General features: G+C 38.6%; 1 long non-coding RNA gene across 1 annotated transcript; it reads left to right on the forward strand.

The window, feature by feature from the left end:
• The first annotated feature begins 2590 nt into the window (after positions 1–2590).
• On the forward strand, positions 2591–8158 carry LOC115919862. The gene is made up of 4 exons (XR_004062045.1): positions 2591–2692; positions 4391–4557; positions 5245–5373; positions 5650–8158. It is a non-coding gene; the product is annotated as an uncharacterized LOC115919862 (long non-coding RNA).
• The last annotated feature ends 7204 nt before the right edge of the window (positions 8159–15362 follow it).

Consider the following 15362-nt stretch of genomic DNA (forward strand, 5'->3'; position numbering starts at 1 on the left):
CCGCCCCCTGGACCCCCCCCCCTCCCCAAAGGGTCCTAAGGCGGCCCCTGGATGCTCGTCTGACCGTAATTAAATGCCTAAAACCCATGAGCTTACGGGCGCTCTGCCCCTTGAACCCCACCTAAGGCCCCATGGCGGGCCCTTGGATGCACATCTGATCGTAATTAAATACCGAAAACCTCTGAGCTTCCGGGGGCTCTGCCCCATGGGCCCCTGGATGCTTATCTGACCGTAATTAAATACCTAAAACCCTTGAGCTTCAGAGGGCTCTGCCCCTGGACCCCGCGCCAATTAGTGAACTGCCAGTGTCACAAATAAGGTGTCACAAATAATCTAAATATGCTTATCTGACCGTAATATAATGCCTAAAAACGCTGAGCTTCCGGGGGCAAAGCCCCTGGACCCTACACCAATTTACGCTCGCTACACTCTACCTGATCGTTAATACTCCACGTTGAAAAACGTTCCGCGGGGCCTCCATGTATCATCTAAGTGTTGTGGTGATGCAGATTTTTCTTCTACCCCCCCCCCCAAAAAAAATGGAATGTTTGCCCCACCAATCCCAAACTGCTTCCAGCGCACCTGATTCGTAGTACTTGAATTAATTAATTCGTAACGAGGCATTAACAAAGATGAAGGCCTATGTATTCAACTTGATTCCGTTACAAGCATGGCTTACTTTGTCATAAATGTGAATTTCCCACCGTCAGCGCATGGGGAGGAGGGGAGGGAGGGGGCCGTGGGATTTGAGTGGGATTCGAGTTGGAAAATAAGTGCAGACAGAGACATTTGGGGGAATCTATTTTTACTTCTACCCCCCCCCCCAACCCCGTCGGGAAAAACCCGACATCAACATTATTTCCATACCATCCAAATCAATGCCATCAAATTCCTCGACAGAAATAAATCTCTGAAGTAGTCAATGATGCATTTCTTTGGATGGGGGAAGGGAAGAATGTACAAAGTAGCCGATGACAGTAAAGAGTTCTTGTTGAAAATTCGTAGGCGTTACAAATGGAGAGCCTCCTACTTTACCTCTTACCCTGATAGCAGACTGACGTCTTAAAGACGTCATAAATTGGTCGTAAAGTGGTAAACACGTCGTACGTCGTATGGACGACGTAATTATGACGTCATTATGACGTCTTCAAAAGACTATTTTTTCCAAGATAATTTTTGTCGCATTGACGACGTCATAACGACGTCGTAATGACGTCTTTAAAGGACTAATTTTTTCAAGATATTTTTTGTCTTCTCGACGACGTCATAATGACGTCTTTAAAAGACTCTTTTTTTCCAAGATAATTTTTGTCGTATTAACGACGTCATAAAGACGTCATTTTGACGTCTTTAAAAGACTATTTTTCCAAGCTAATTTTTGTCGTATTGACGACGTGATAACGACGTCATAATGACGTCTTTAAAGGACTAATTTTTTCAAGATATTTTTTGTCTTCTCGACGACGTCATTATGACGTCTTTAAAAGACTATTTTTTCCAAGATAATTTTTGTCGTATTAACGACGTCATAAAGACGTCATTTTGACGTCTTTAAAAGACTATTTTTTCCAAGCTAATTTTTGTCGTATCGACGACGTCATTATGACGTCTTTAAAAGACTAATTTTTCCAATGTAATGTTGTCGTATTGACGACGTGCTAACGACGTCATTATGACGACTTTAAAAGACTTATTTTTCCAATGTAATGTTGTCGTATTGAGGACGTGATAACGACGTCATTATGACGTCTTTAAAAGACTATTTTTTCCAAGCTAATTTTTGTTGTATCGACGACGTCATTATGACGTCTTTAAAAGACTAATTTTTCCAATGTAATGTTGTCGTTTGACGACGTGCTCACGACGTCATTATGACGACTTTAAAAGACTTATTTTTCCAATGTAATGTTGTCGTATTGACGACGTGCTAACGACGTCATTATGACGACTTTAAAAGACTTATTTTTCCAATGTAATGTTGTCGTATTGACGACGTGATAACGACGTCATTATGACGTCTTTAAAAGACTAATTTTTTCCAATGTAATTTTTGTCGTATTGACGACGTCATTACGACGTCATTATGACCTCTTTAAAATACTATTTTTTCCAAGATACTTGTTGTCGTATCGACGACGTCATTACGACGTCTTTAAAAGACTATTTTTTCCAATATATTTTTTGTCGTATTGACGACGTCATTACGACGTCATTATGACCTCTTTTAAAGACTATTTTTCCAAGATATTTTTTGTCGTAAGGACGACGTTATAACGACGTCATTATGACGTCTCTAATAACCTAATCATTTCCAAGATAATAATCGGGTAAAGACTACAACATCTAATATGAGCATAAGTCAAAGTAAATAGGGCAATTATCAGAATTGAAATTAGGGAACAACTCCCCCCCCCCCCCTCAAATGTCATTAGTCATTATAGATTGTGCAACATCTTAACACGCACCAAGGTCTGCAATATCGATCAAGACTAAACACGCTCGCATCTAGTTCAAACGGGAGTGTGTACGTGTGTGTACAGATGCATAGTACTCAAGGCATGCAAGGCGTAGGACTGACTACATGCACTATGCGATGTGTATGTAATGTATTTGAATTCAGAGTAAAAAAGCCGTTGCGTCAAGTATCATCCTCCTGAATACTCTCGTTTTCTCCTGCAAATTTACAGTATGGGTAAGTCCTAGAATTACCTAATTTATTTACAAAAAGTACATAAATCTATAGTTACTGTTTTTTGTTCTGAAAAGTTGATATGTAGACTCAATGTATGATCTTATGTCACTATAATGTCAGTGATAGTGAGCTCGGACTTTCAACACTTGGTGACAAGATTTGGAATGTATGATCCCATATATGTATTTTTATGTAGGGTCTTGATTGAAGGTATGCATGGCATGGGGCATCATTTAAAGCAAAACAGTTTACTCATTTGCCTACACATGGGCTGCATGGCTTTAAAGGGAAATCTAACTCGAATATACAACTGCTCTAAAAGACTAAAACTAAAAGAAAGCAGAAAAATAAGAGAAGCAAACTGATGAAAGCTTTGGCACTAGATCTAGGTAGACTCGTCTAGATTAGACGGCAATAACCATCTGATTTGGGTCATTTCTTTAATAAAACTGACATTTGTTGTCATTCCCCAATACAGATGGCAACCCAGAGATCTCGTACCGTGGGGGTGGCTATGTACATATTTTCGTCCACGACATTTTCTCCCCGATTTTCTTTGTTTAGATCTAATTTCCTGATTTCTAAATCAGATGTAAATTAACGCCATTACGAACGTGTAGATGGCGCACAGTTTTTCCTTCATAATCATTTTGCCTTCGGCGTAGACTAGAAAGGATGAGATTGATTTAGATGACTCCGGCAGCGAGAGTTTAACACGGCTTGCAAGATTTTCAACATGGATGTCGATTTTGACCCATAATTTCCTTAAAAGGGACCATTAAACGGATTATTTCAATCAAGTTAGTAAGTGGAACCGATGTATTATAGCCTAGGCCTAATTTACAATTGGATATGGACGAGGTAAAATGACATTTTGGGGGATTTTGGGGGCATCACCCTACGACCTGAAATGGCCGTGGCGTTATCAAGGGAATGTGTATAGACGGTTTCCGTCTCTAAAGAGAGAGCCGGCCGACCCTACCCCAATAAGAGGCTAACGAACGAAAGAGACGGAAAATTCGGTCTAGGCCTACCCCAAATCAAACAAATATTCATGAAATGTTCAAATAATGCCGGTCATGATTTAAAAGTCGTTATGTTTCTAACCTGTTTCTGGTCAATTTTCTTATTTTGGGGGGAGTATTTTTTCGGAAAAACATTGAACGTAGTATACACTTTCTCACAGGTTGCATGGCAAACCGCTGCACAATACAAGTGCATACAGATGGAGGGTTGCGGGGGCACGTAAGTCTGCGTGAAGTGATCTACCTCCTCATTGTACGGTAGATAACTTCACACAGGCGTGCGCCCGCCCGCGACCACCATCGGTATGCACTTGTAATGTGCAGCGGTTTGCAGTGAAAGTGAAACCTGTGAGAAAGTGTACTACCGGCCCGGGCCCAGATGTCTGGAAATTGAGCATTACGTGTCGATACGTAGAGGAATAAAGCAGTGACTTGTGTCACAAACATGTAACCTTAAACAAGTCGTTTCTATAGTCTTTAGACAGCAAATTTATCTTATAGGCTACCGCGTATACAGAAATCTTTATCTGGAAATAATCGGTTAGACCTGTAAATGGTAAACAAAATTCTTTCCCCACAGGCTGTTCAAAGAAGTTTGTAGTATATGTGTTGCACATGCATACATTATCAACCATTCATTTTGTTCTTTATTCATTTTCTCATTTATTTGTAGGCATCCTTTTTTAACATCTTTCGTCAAAGAAGTGGATTCAAAGCACATTGTGGCCTCAGTATATTGATGTGAAACCATGCAGAAAATGCTACTCTCTCTCAACCTTGTGGATGTTCCCTACTTCCCTAAGGATCAGCAGCCTCTTGAAACAGTTGAAGCCATTATCGGTAAATGTGTACATGTACTTGTATTATTTCTGTACATTTATTTGTCATATTGTGCATGATCACTGAGACACTGACCAATTAGACACTACATAATGGTTCATTTCATTTGAAAGGCTTATTTCAGTTATTTGTCATGAGTTTCAAATATATTTATAATTCAATTAATTTTAGATCACTAAAACCTGCAGGTATGTTGCAATAACCGACAATATTATGTGAGTTTCAAACAGTGTTTTTTTACCCTTCAGCATAGGTCAAGGAGCTTTCATTCTACCCTCATCAGCAAACTACAGGAATGCCAGTTTTCAGGCAATAGCCTGAATTCAGGCCCTGGCGAGTTATTTTCATACCATAGTTTAGGTTTTTTGTGTACAAGCTAGCACATTCTAGGTGATTTTTCAGGCCCTCTGATCAATTCTAACTGGCATCCCTGAAACTACAATTGTATTGATAATTTACCAAACAAAATCCTGAATCATGTTTTGCATTGCCCACAAATGTTTAAAATCCAAAGGTGTGTTGACTTTATGTTTGTGAGCAATGAGAAATTATTTCTGATAAATCTTACCAAGCAGTACTTTTCTGACATAATTCATTATTTAATTCATTGTTTACGTTCCAGTTTTAAAATATATAAAAGTTTGTCTTAAATTGTATTCCTTTCTTTTTGCTTTATTCATGCACTAGAATTCCTTGCGTCTATGTTTTCTGGATCTGAAAGCAAAGCATAATGCCAGAGATTCCACCCAAAAGCTAACCCATGAGTCCAAGCTGAAGAGGAATATTTCCAAATCGATGGCTCCACTAATCCGATTGGTGAGTCATGGCCCTCATCAGCAAACTACAATTGTATTGATAATTTACCAAACGAAATCCTGAATCACGTTTTGCATTGCCCACAAATGTTTAAAATCCAAAGGTGTGTTGACTTTATGTTTGTGAGCAATAAGAAATTATTTCTGATAAATCTTACCAAGCAGTACTTTTCTGACATAATTCATTATTTAATTCATTGTTTACGTTCCAGTTTTAAAATATATAAAAGTTTGTCTCAAATTGTATTCCTTTCTTTTTGCTTTATTCATGCACTAGAATTCCTTGCGTCTATGTTCCCTGGATCTGAAAGCAGTGCATAATGCCAGAGATTCCACCCAAAAGCTAACCCATGAGTCCAAGCTGAAGAGGAATATGTCCAAAATTACATGTAGATCTACACTCACCCGATAGTTAAACTGCTAGAAAAAAGGTTTTTTTTTCACTTCATTATAATTTATAGAGAGAGATTGGGGGAGGGGGAGAGGTGAGGTGTAGCCACAAACCTGAATGGCTAAGCTGTGGAACTGAAATTCCCATTCATGTCACTTACAATTTTAATGAATTACAGGGTGTACGAACTGACATAATAACAGTTTGAGTAAAAGATTCCAGTATTTTGCATATATTTGTAATTACTATTTATGAGGTTGACTTGTTTCATAATGCTTAAATGTAGTAGACTTGATATGCTCAGTCTCATGCTCACCCCCACCCCCCATCCGCTTCTTATCAGTTCTTAAAACCTGTTGCAAATTATATATAAGTTGGTAATAGAGAAAAATTGAGTGAGTTAAATACAATACAAATCGATTCCATTATTAAGCAACTAAGACTTGTTCAGATACGGAACGTGAACCGCCAACAATTTTCGAAAATGATGCAGTTTGGTTTTATGTGTAAAGCGAATGGCAACAAGTCTTTGTATGTTTTGGACTGCGCATATTCAGTGAGCTCTTTTTTAAAAAATAATATACAGAAATGTAAAGCATATTGAACTCTATGTCAACATTAAAAAAACTCTGAGATTTTGTTTTGCAGCATCATATCTGAACGAGCCTTAAAGGGACTTGGTAACATTGTTCATATGAGAGAAAATGATGCTAAGGTATTGACTTCAATGCTATACTGTATGTACACTTAAAGATAATCTGAACATTTGAGTTAAAAATAGACCACTATTGATGATTAAAATTGGGAAAACTGATCTAATCCATTCCTTAATTCTCCCAACTATATTTTTATAATTTGATTAAATTGAAGTGAGTGTAAATCATCACAAAGCAACGAATTAGCTCCAATACCTTTTCCAAATTTAGGCGTTGAAAGATTTTTAAAGGCCTGTTTTATATCTTATTTTCATGGAAAAACGGTTGGGGAAAATTGAAAATTTTGTTGGGAGAATTAACTGTTAAAGTGTGACACACAGTAGCGCCTTCAATGAAAACCATAAATACCTTGTGGTTTGAAAAAAAATTGGTAGTTAAAAGTATAAAATTCTTGGATTGTATCTGTGATTTTGAAAGCACAATATGGCTTACCTACATGTATATTGAATTTGCTGTTAAAATTTAAGTTAAATTTTAATTCTTTTGTGAAACTCCTGGGACTTGCCAAATGAATGTTGTGACATTAGCAATGGAATATATCTCTTTGTGCTAAACTTTTTCAGCATGTTTGCTATTTTATCTTAAACTGGGAAATATCTTCTGAATAATTATTCCACCGTCACCTTGGAATTGCCCAACTGAGCCAATCGTACTGGCGGGAATGTTATCTGATATAAATTGTATTTTATACTGGAACTTCAGCTTCTGTATTTGCAACAAAACTAATTTTTTGATATTTATAAAGATGAATGTTGCCACTAATGCCTTTTCTTATATTTAAGTCATGTGCCCGTAAGAAGCAGGTTTCTAGCACAGAGAATAGGTACAGTTGAGCTGATTTCTGCACAGTTTTCTAATATGCTGTATCGCCAAATGTGAACATCATGGTTTTGACGGGCAAGCAACCATCATCAGAAAACTCTGCAGGTATCAGTGAAGCTCTCCCTGTTCCCCTTGCTGCCAACTTGTTCCTTTTGAGTGTAAGAAATAACTTAGCTAAGCCATGTGTTTATCATTTGTGCCATTTTTCTCCTGTGTGTGATTTAGATTGTATAGTTTTATACTTTATACTGAATTCTTGCCATGAACTTAGATATTCCCCTTGTATGTAACAAGAATTGATCTTTCATGCTCAGAAATTCTTTCCAACAACCTTTTGTTTTATGTGATAGTCTTTATCTGCATTAAAGTCTTGGGGTTGTCAGGAGCGGTTTTGCAGCATGGAGACGAGGTAGAGCTGCACTGATGAATGCCTAGCTTTCCACTATGCTGTTTTGCTGAATATGAGGAACTTCCCCAGTGTGCTGTTTGCTTGTCTACTAAAATACTGCGGGTATCAGTATAGCTTTACCTAGTCTCTATGCTGCTAACCTGCTTCCCACAACCGTAAGACTTATAAGTTTAGCCAATATGTCATAGTTTCTTGTAGCACAATTTATAACGAAACAGATATCTTTGTGATGGCCTGTTAACTTTCTTAAAATAAATTATGAGACTGACAGAAATACACTAGGTATTTATACAGCATGTTTTGGAAGAAGTGTCAGGATAGTGATGAAAAGATTTTGTACCAATGGAAAACAAAGTTAGATAGAATAAGAAGGTATAGAAATACGTATTTTATATTTTTGTTATCCATTTTCATACCATATACGTGTACATTAAAAATATGAAAATTACTTTCTGTTTGGCATGTATATATATATTATGTGATGCAATATTTGTTGCTTTGATTTTACTGTGTGATTGTTCAGAATGTGTACATGAAGTGACTTTTACACTTTCTTCCTTGATCAGGTGGTCGTATAGATGTTATTTAGAGGACAACAAAGACGTAAAGATCATGTAAGGATAAAAGGTACATCGAAATGACCAGTAAGGTGTAAATATCACGTCAAAATTTGATGTCCATACAACGTATACAGGTCTTTCTTGGGTGAAAGTTGACGTCTTAAAGACGTCTTTATTTAACCAATAAGACCTAAAAAGAAAATATGACGTCCATACAACGTCTTTATATGGTACAAGTTGACGTCTTAAAGACGTCTTTCTTTGACTAATAAGACGTTAAAATCACGACAAAATATGACGTCCATACGACGTCTTCCTATGGTACAAGTTGACGTCTTACAGACGTCTTTCTTTGACTAAAAGACGTAAATATGACGTCCATACAACGTCTTTCTATGGCACAAGTTGACGTCTTAAAGACGTCTTTCTTTAACTAATAAGACGTAAAAATCACGTCAAAATATGACGTCCTCGTGACGACGTGCGCGGGTGCAAAATCAAGTCTTTTTGACGTCGTGTTATGTCGTCTTAAAGACGTCTTTCTTTAACTAAAAGACGTAAATATGACGTCCATATGACGTCTTCCTATAGTACAACTTGACGTCTTAAAGACGTCTTTCTTTGACTAATAAGACGTAAAAATCACGTCAAAATATGACGTCCTCGTGACGACGTGCGCGGGTGCAAAATCAAGTCTTTTTGACGTCGTGTTATGTCGTCTTAAAGACGTCTTTCTTTAACTAAAAGACGTAAATATGACGTCCATATGACGTCTTCCTATAGTACAAGTTGACGTCTTAAAGACGTCTTTCTTTGACTAATAAGACGTAAAAATCACGTCAAAATATGACGTCCTCGTGACGACGTGCGCGGGTGCAAAATCATGTCTTTTTGACGTCGTGTTATGTCGTCTTAAAGACGTAGTACAAGACGTAAATATGACGTGATATTTACCAGTCTCTGCTATCAGGGTAGACTGAACTCTGCCCGGAAGCCTTTTCCGTACCTCCCACAGTACCTGTCAGTGTGTTGTACTGTCCATCCACCACGTGAAGAAACCACAGGTGATATATCCACGTCAATGTCTCCGTTTATACTTGAAACTATGTAGTTGGTAGAGGATGGGTAGTCATAGATAATAACTTGATAAGTACTATAGTCTATGTCCAACCATGTCAGCTCAACCTCCTGTCCCGAGGGAGCATGTACACACCAGTAGCAGCGTATATATGTTTTAGAGTCATATGACGAGGTTTGGTAGTAGTGTGGGGAGTTGAGTGTAAAGTCTGGCATCGATTTGCTCAGCCTAATTGTCCCCCCGCATGATCCTGGGCCCACTACCGAAGTTCCATCTAGATCAAGAAGAGAACCGTTTCGATGTACTATGTAATGTAAACAATCATAATACATAGTACATGTATACGAATAGCGACGTTGATTTACCAGGGAATGCGTAAGGCGTCGATCCATACAGTTCTACTATCTTTCTGGCTTTAGCCAAGCTGCCCTAAGACGCTAAAGTATCCAAAGAATAGATATATACCTGATAACAATATACTGCTCTTGGGTGGAGAGAGGCACTGTAGATTGATGAAGAAAAACTAATGCCTTCGTTTGTCTTTTTAATAAGCATGGTTAAACTTTGTTTAAAAGATGATGATTTGTGAATCCTTATCATAAACATTCTTATTATCATTGTCATTGTGGCCTTTGGTGTTTTCATCATATTATCATACTGTACAATCGAAATTTTTACCTGAAAGGGAGACGTTGGCTCGGAACCCTCTTCCATTAGTATTAGATGAGAAGTCTTCTAGCATAAACGTGATGCCTCCTCGAGTAGACACGAACGGTGACAGGTCTGGATCAAATTCACCTCGGAATAGAGATACCGGGTAACTTTGAGATGATGGGTGATCGTACACCCTCACGTACTCATCCGATGTATCAATATCTAGCCATTCAAGCTGCACCTGTTTACCTGCCGGACTAGTCACATACCAATAGCAATCTGCTTCTCCTTTAACCGACTGACCGTAGTAGTACGGGGAGTTGAAGAAAAACTTATCTTGAAATTGATCCAGTTCTACTCTACCGCCACATGTCTTTTGCCCCACAACTGGGTATTCATCTGCAAGGATATTTTGCATAACAAAATCAAGGGCGCCGCTACAAGTGGGGGGGGGGGGGGGGGGGCGTGATATAGGAAAATAAAAGACTGGTGACGTTTTTCTAAAGTCATTTTTCTTGGGCAATTCCACCATCCGTTTTTTTCCTCGTTGGCAAACTAAGTCTGATCCCATTTACCCCATTCAAATAGACTGGCGACGGTCCTGAACAAAATGAATGTACCTTAAAGCTAAATGTCAAGAAAAAAATATTGAGACATTTCTTTTTTAGATTGTCATGAAGATATTACGAATACGTTCATATTAACAATGCATCGATCTTACTACTAAAAAAGAACATGATCGCCTCAAATCAACTCAAGGGCAGTTTCAATACCGTATTGTATGACCCATGTTAGAATTTCATAAAACATTATTAATGTTTGCACATTCATAGCAGGTGGTGGACACGGATATTGAAATTGAATTTGCCTCAGGTTGATTTTTTGGAAGTCTTAGCGATCGTATTAAAGTGGAAAGCATTTCATTAAATAAGTGGGGGGGGGGAGGAGGCAAAACGCATTTTTGCCCCCCCCCCCCAAAAAAAAAAAAAAAAAAAAAAAAAAAAATTAAAATGAAATAAATAAATAAATAAACGCCCCCCATTTAAAAAAAAAAACAGCAGTAAAGGAATAAAAATGGTTTGTACGTTTTTAATCAAACAGAAAATAAATGATAATGAAACCTAAATTTAGTCACATGAAAATGATATTCCATTTTATAAAAAGTAGAGTAAGCATGCCCCGATATTTATCAATGGAGGATTTTATAATAACCATACGCGCATATCCTGGAAATATCGTGAGAGGATGGGAAAGCGTGTGTGTTTTTATTATAGGGGTGAGAAGACATGAGCCCCTGAACACTGGCGTACTGATTGGGGGAGGGACAGTTGCCCCCATCCAATTAAGATTCAAAACGTGGTTCGATTCGTTACCAGAGAAATACCAATGTTGCTAAAATAACATAATTCTTAGGGATTTTTCCTCACTTTTTAATAGATTATAATTTTTATGCGTTTTCGGAAAATTACATATTCCCACTTAACAGTCAGTCAAAAATATGTTTATTCAGAAGCCTTCGTGTCAGGGCCTTCAGAACGGCGAGCTCGGGGAGGCCCCCCTCACTTTTTCTGGAAAAAGTATGTTAAAGAGAAAAAGAAAAAAAGAGAGAAAGAAAGAATGAGTGGCCTGCCATTATCACAAATGAGGTAATAAAATATGGTCATCTGACCGAAGTTAAATGCCTAAAACCCCCGAGCTTTCTGGGGCTCCGCGCCCCTGGACCCATACCGGGGCCCTAAGACGGGCTCCTGAATGCTCATCTGACTGTAATTTAATGCCTAAAACCTCTGAGCTTCCGGGGGCTCCGTCCATTGACCCTCGGCTCCGCCCCTTGCCCCCGCTGGGGGAAAGCCCCTGGACCCTACGCCAATTTATGCTCCTCTCGCTCCGCTCTCTACTCTCTACCTGATCGTTGATACTCCACTTTGAAATACGTTCCGCGGGGCCTGCATATATTATGTAACATGTAACAGTGGTTGTGATGCAGATTTTCTTCTCCCCCCCCCCCCCCCCCACGTTTTTGCTCATTACTCTCTTTAAAAAAAAGAGTGAATTTTCAAAATCACGGACGTCACTCCTCTGGAGAGTGAAAATGTAGTGAAAATAGAGTGAACATTCACTCTTTTCTTCTTAGAGAGACCATAAAATCAATCGATTTTCACTCCTAAACAAGTGATCACGGACGTCACTCCCAAGAAAGTGAAAATAGAGTGAAAATTCACTCTTTTTTTTAAAGAGAGTACGCCACTGCCCCTGAAAGGTGAGCCCCCTAGGAGGTTTGCCCCCCCCCCCCCCCCAATCTCAAACTGCTTTTAGCGCGCCGGGTTCAGACCAAATGCTCGATGTGGTCTTCCAGAAATACGCTTCCTGTCACGGTTGTGTCTCCACAGAACGCTCGTATGAACGCCTCTCTAACGAGGTGAGTATGAATAGGGCCTCAGTTCTACAGGGAGACCGTTTCGTTGAATAATGTTGTTAATTTCATTATATTTTCACTCTTAAACAATGTTCACCTGTAATGCTTATTGTAAATTGAAGGCCGACTCCTCCATAGGTTCCACTGAATTGGAAGTATAGTGTTCCTGAGTTCTGAGAGAAAACCCTATCTTCAGGCATGATAGATGGATCCGAGAAACGAGATACTATTCCACTTGTGTTAGAACTATCATATACATAGAAATGTCCTGCTTTAAGCTTATGGAATTCGACCTTTATACGTCTTCCGACTGGACTAGTAACAAACCAGTAGTTGTTCATATTTTCAACATAATATGTAGAAGTGAAATACATAGACTGAACGGTCAGCGATGTCGTATTTTCATTCAGTTCAATGACCCCACCGGATGATGGGAGGACGCTGGCATCGTTATGTCCATCTATATAGTATGAAAAAGATACGAAACACGAAAGAGACATAAGAGATAAGAAATGTTGCATGTCGCTTGCTGCAATAATTCGTTGGTAATGCTCTTTCTTGCAAAACGGATTCTATCTAATCGTTTATATTGATATGAAATCTACATTAGCTTGGATGTAAAATGTATCAGCGCCGATTTGGGACAAAGTCATACACTTCCTCTTTTAGCATATTTTTAGGGTTGGCGCAAAATAGGCAGGGGAATAACTTTGGGCTACGGCGATGGTCGGCAATTATGTAAATTCGAGAGTTTGAAGTTTCAAGTAATCTCTTATTTCTTGTCGATATCTCAAATTTCTAAAAACCTAAATAGGTTCATAAATCCGAAAGAAAATTGGCGTGCTATGTTGTATTGGGCTTATTCTGATAACCGACTTTCTAAAACTGCTCATTCGCTTTGCTTGCTCATATCATAATCCAGTTTAATCGGCGGGGACCAGCTTCCTGTTATTGGAACATCATGGAACATGAATTAGAAAAGTATTTACCTATGTAGCTGACTTTCACGCCGAAATAGGAATCCGACACATCATTATTGTAGTAAGCGTTGAAATAGACACGGGCACTGGAATCAGATATAACTGAGCGTGGGGCTTGTTGGAGTCTTCCATAAGCATAGAAAATTTGTCTTCCTCTTGAATCATATATACTCAGGTAATCGTTGTCATCAATTAATTGCCAATCATAGAACTCCACCACAATCATCGTGTTGGGAGGACTATTGATGTACCAGTTACAGGAGGCAGACACACCAGATGGATAGGAGTTGGTGACGTTGAAGTGAGATATCGGAGAAGTCTGGTCGAGATTGATAGTTCCTCCGCACTCTCCTGGAATAGCTCCTTCGATTGACAACTCACCTGCATGGAAAGATGAGTGAATGGGCATCCATAGTCAAGGAGAAAACCACAAAGACGTGTTTGATAAAATTCTAGGCATCTAATATGGGATAAAAATTCGTGCCTGATTTTATACGATACAAAACATTACTCGCTATACAGGTCTTTTACAAAGACTTGGGCCCCGTCTCATAAAGAGTTGCGATCGATTCAAATCATTCGCAAGTTGCAGTCTCCTATGTACATAGCTGTGATTGATTTCAATTACAAAAAAGTTGCGATTAATATCAACTCTTTATAAGACGGAGCCCTGGTTCCTGTCTTATAAACAGTTGCGATTAAACTTGCGATTGATTTAGATCGATCGCAACTCTTTATAAGACGGGGCCCTTGGGAAAACCTAATTCATAATATTATGAATTTAATCAGATGTCTAAGTCAGTCGGCAATCAAAATAATTCAGATGATCGTCGTTATTGCATTACAAAGAGATCAATGCGGTGCAGTGTGCTACACGCAACCTTGTTGGATCCACATTATATTGACAAATTAAAGGTAGCTGAAGCTGAATTGACAAAAGACTTATATCCGTTTCGTCGACAAACAGCCATGCATGAAGTCTTTCGTCGAAGGCTGATTGTCAACGAAACGGAGTTAAGTCTTTTGTTAATTCCGTTTGTTGCTACGGCTGAAAGCCAGTGAAAACGCATTCGTTTAATAAAATTATGGAAATGCATGCACTACTTTAAACAAACAGAAATTTGTCATTCTTTACTCATTTTTACTAATTGAGGTGTCATATGAAAAGACAGAAACTCAACTTTTTAGAAATGTGATTTTCTCTTTGAAATTCAGATACCGTTCGCCAAATGACTTTTTGGTTTCCTCTCTTGAAATTCATTTTAATCACTCATGCGTGTAATATGCATCATATAAGTTGCATCAAAATGAAAGAGGAGGATATAAGCTTTCCAAATATGTGTCATTTATTAATTATAAATGTCATCAGGTTATGATAAAACATCGATAATTCTCGGTTTCGTTTTTTCTGGGACGCACTGTATAGTCGAGTAAAAATACTTGACAGGAGATGCAAAAGTCGTTGGTTTGATCCTCGGCACGGCAGTCATATCCTTAAGCAAGGTATTTCGTCTACATTGCTTCTCATCACCCAGATGTTAACGGATAGCCCTACCCAGTAGGATGCAAAGTCATTGTGGTTTGCTTAGCATCGTGAGCGTCTTTATTATGGCTTAATACGGAATACAACCTTTAAGCGCTTTACAGATATTATTACCCCTGTCGTCGGATTCATTCCCGCACAATGTGCACCATCCCCACTCCCTGGGGAGTATTCCTACCATATGGTCACTGTGAGGGCATAGGCAATTACTAACACGAATGCGTTTGTCATACTACCGGGTCCCCATTTCTCTCTTGGGTATTGAGTGGCAAATGTAGATTAATGTCTTGCAAAAATACTTTGCCAAACCACTCTACTACGACACTTCCAAATACGACAAATACCGAATAAACCCCAACAAAATTATATTATTCTGTTATTATTATTATTTTTTATTAGGATTAGGATTTCAACCATCCCT

Source organism: Strongylocentrotus purpuratus, unplaced genomic scaffold (assembly GCF_000002235.5).
Source record: "Strongylocentrotus purpuratus isolate Spur 01 unplaced genomic scaffold, Spur_5.0 spur5_scaffold_7, whole genome shotgun sequence".
Classification (NCBI taxonomy): Eukaryota; Metazoa; Echinodermata; class Echinoidea; order Camarodonta; family Strongylocentrotidae; genus Strongylocentrotus; species Strongylocentrotus purpuratus.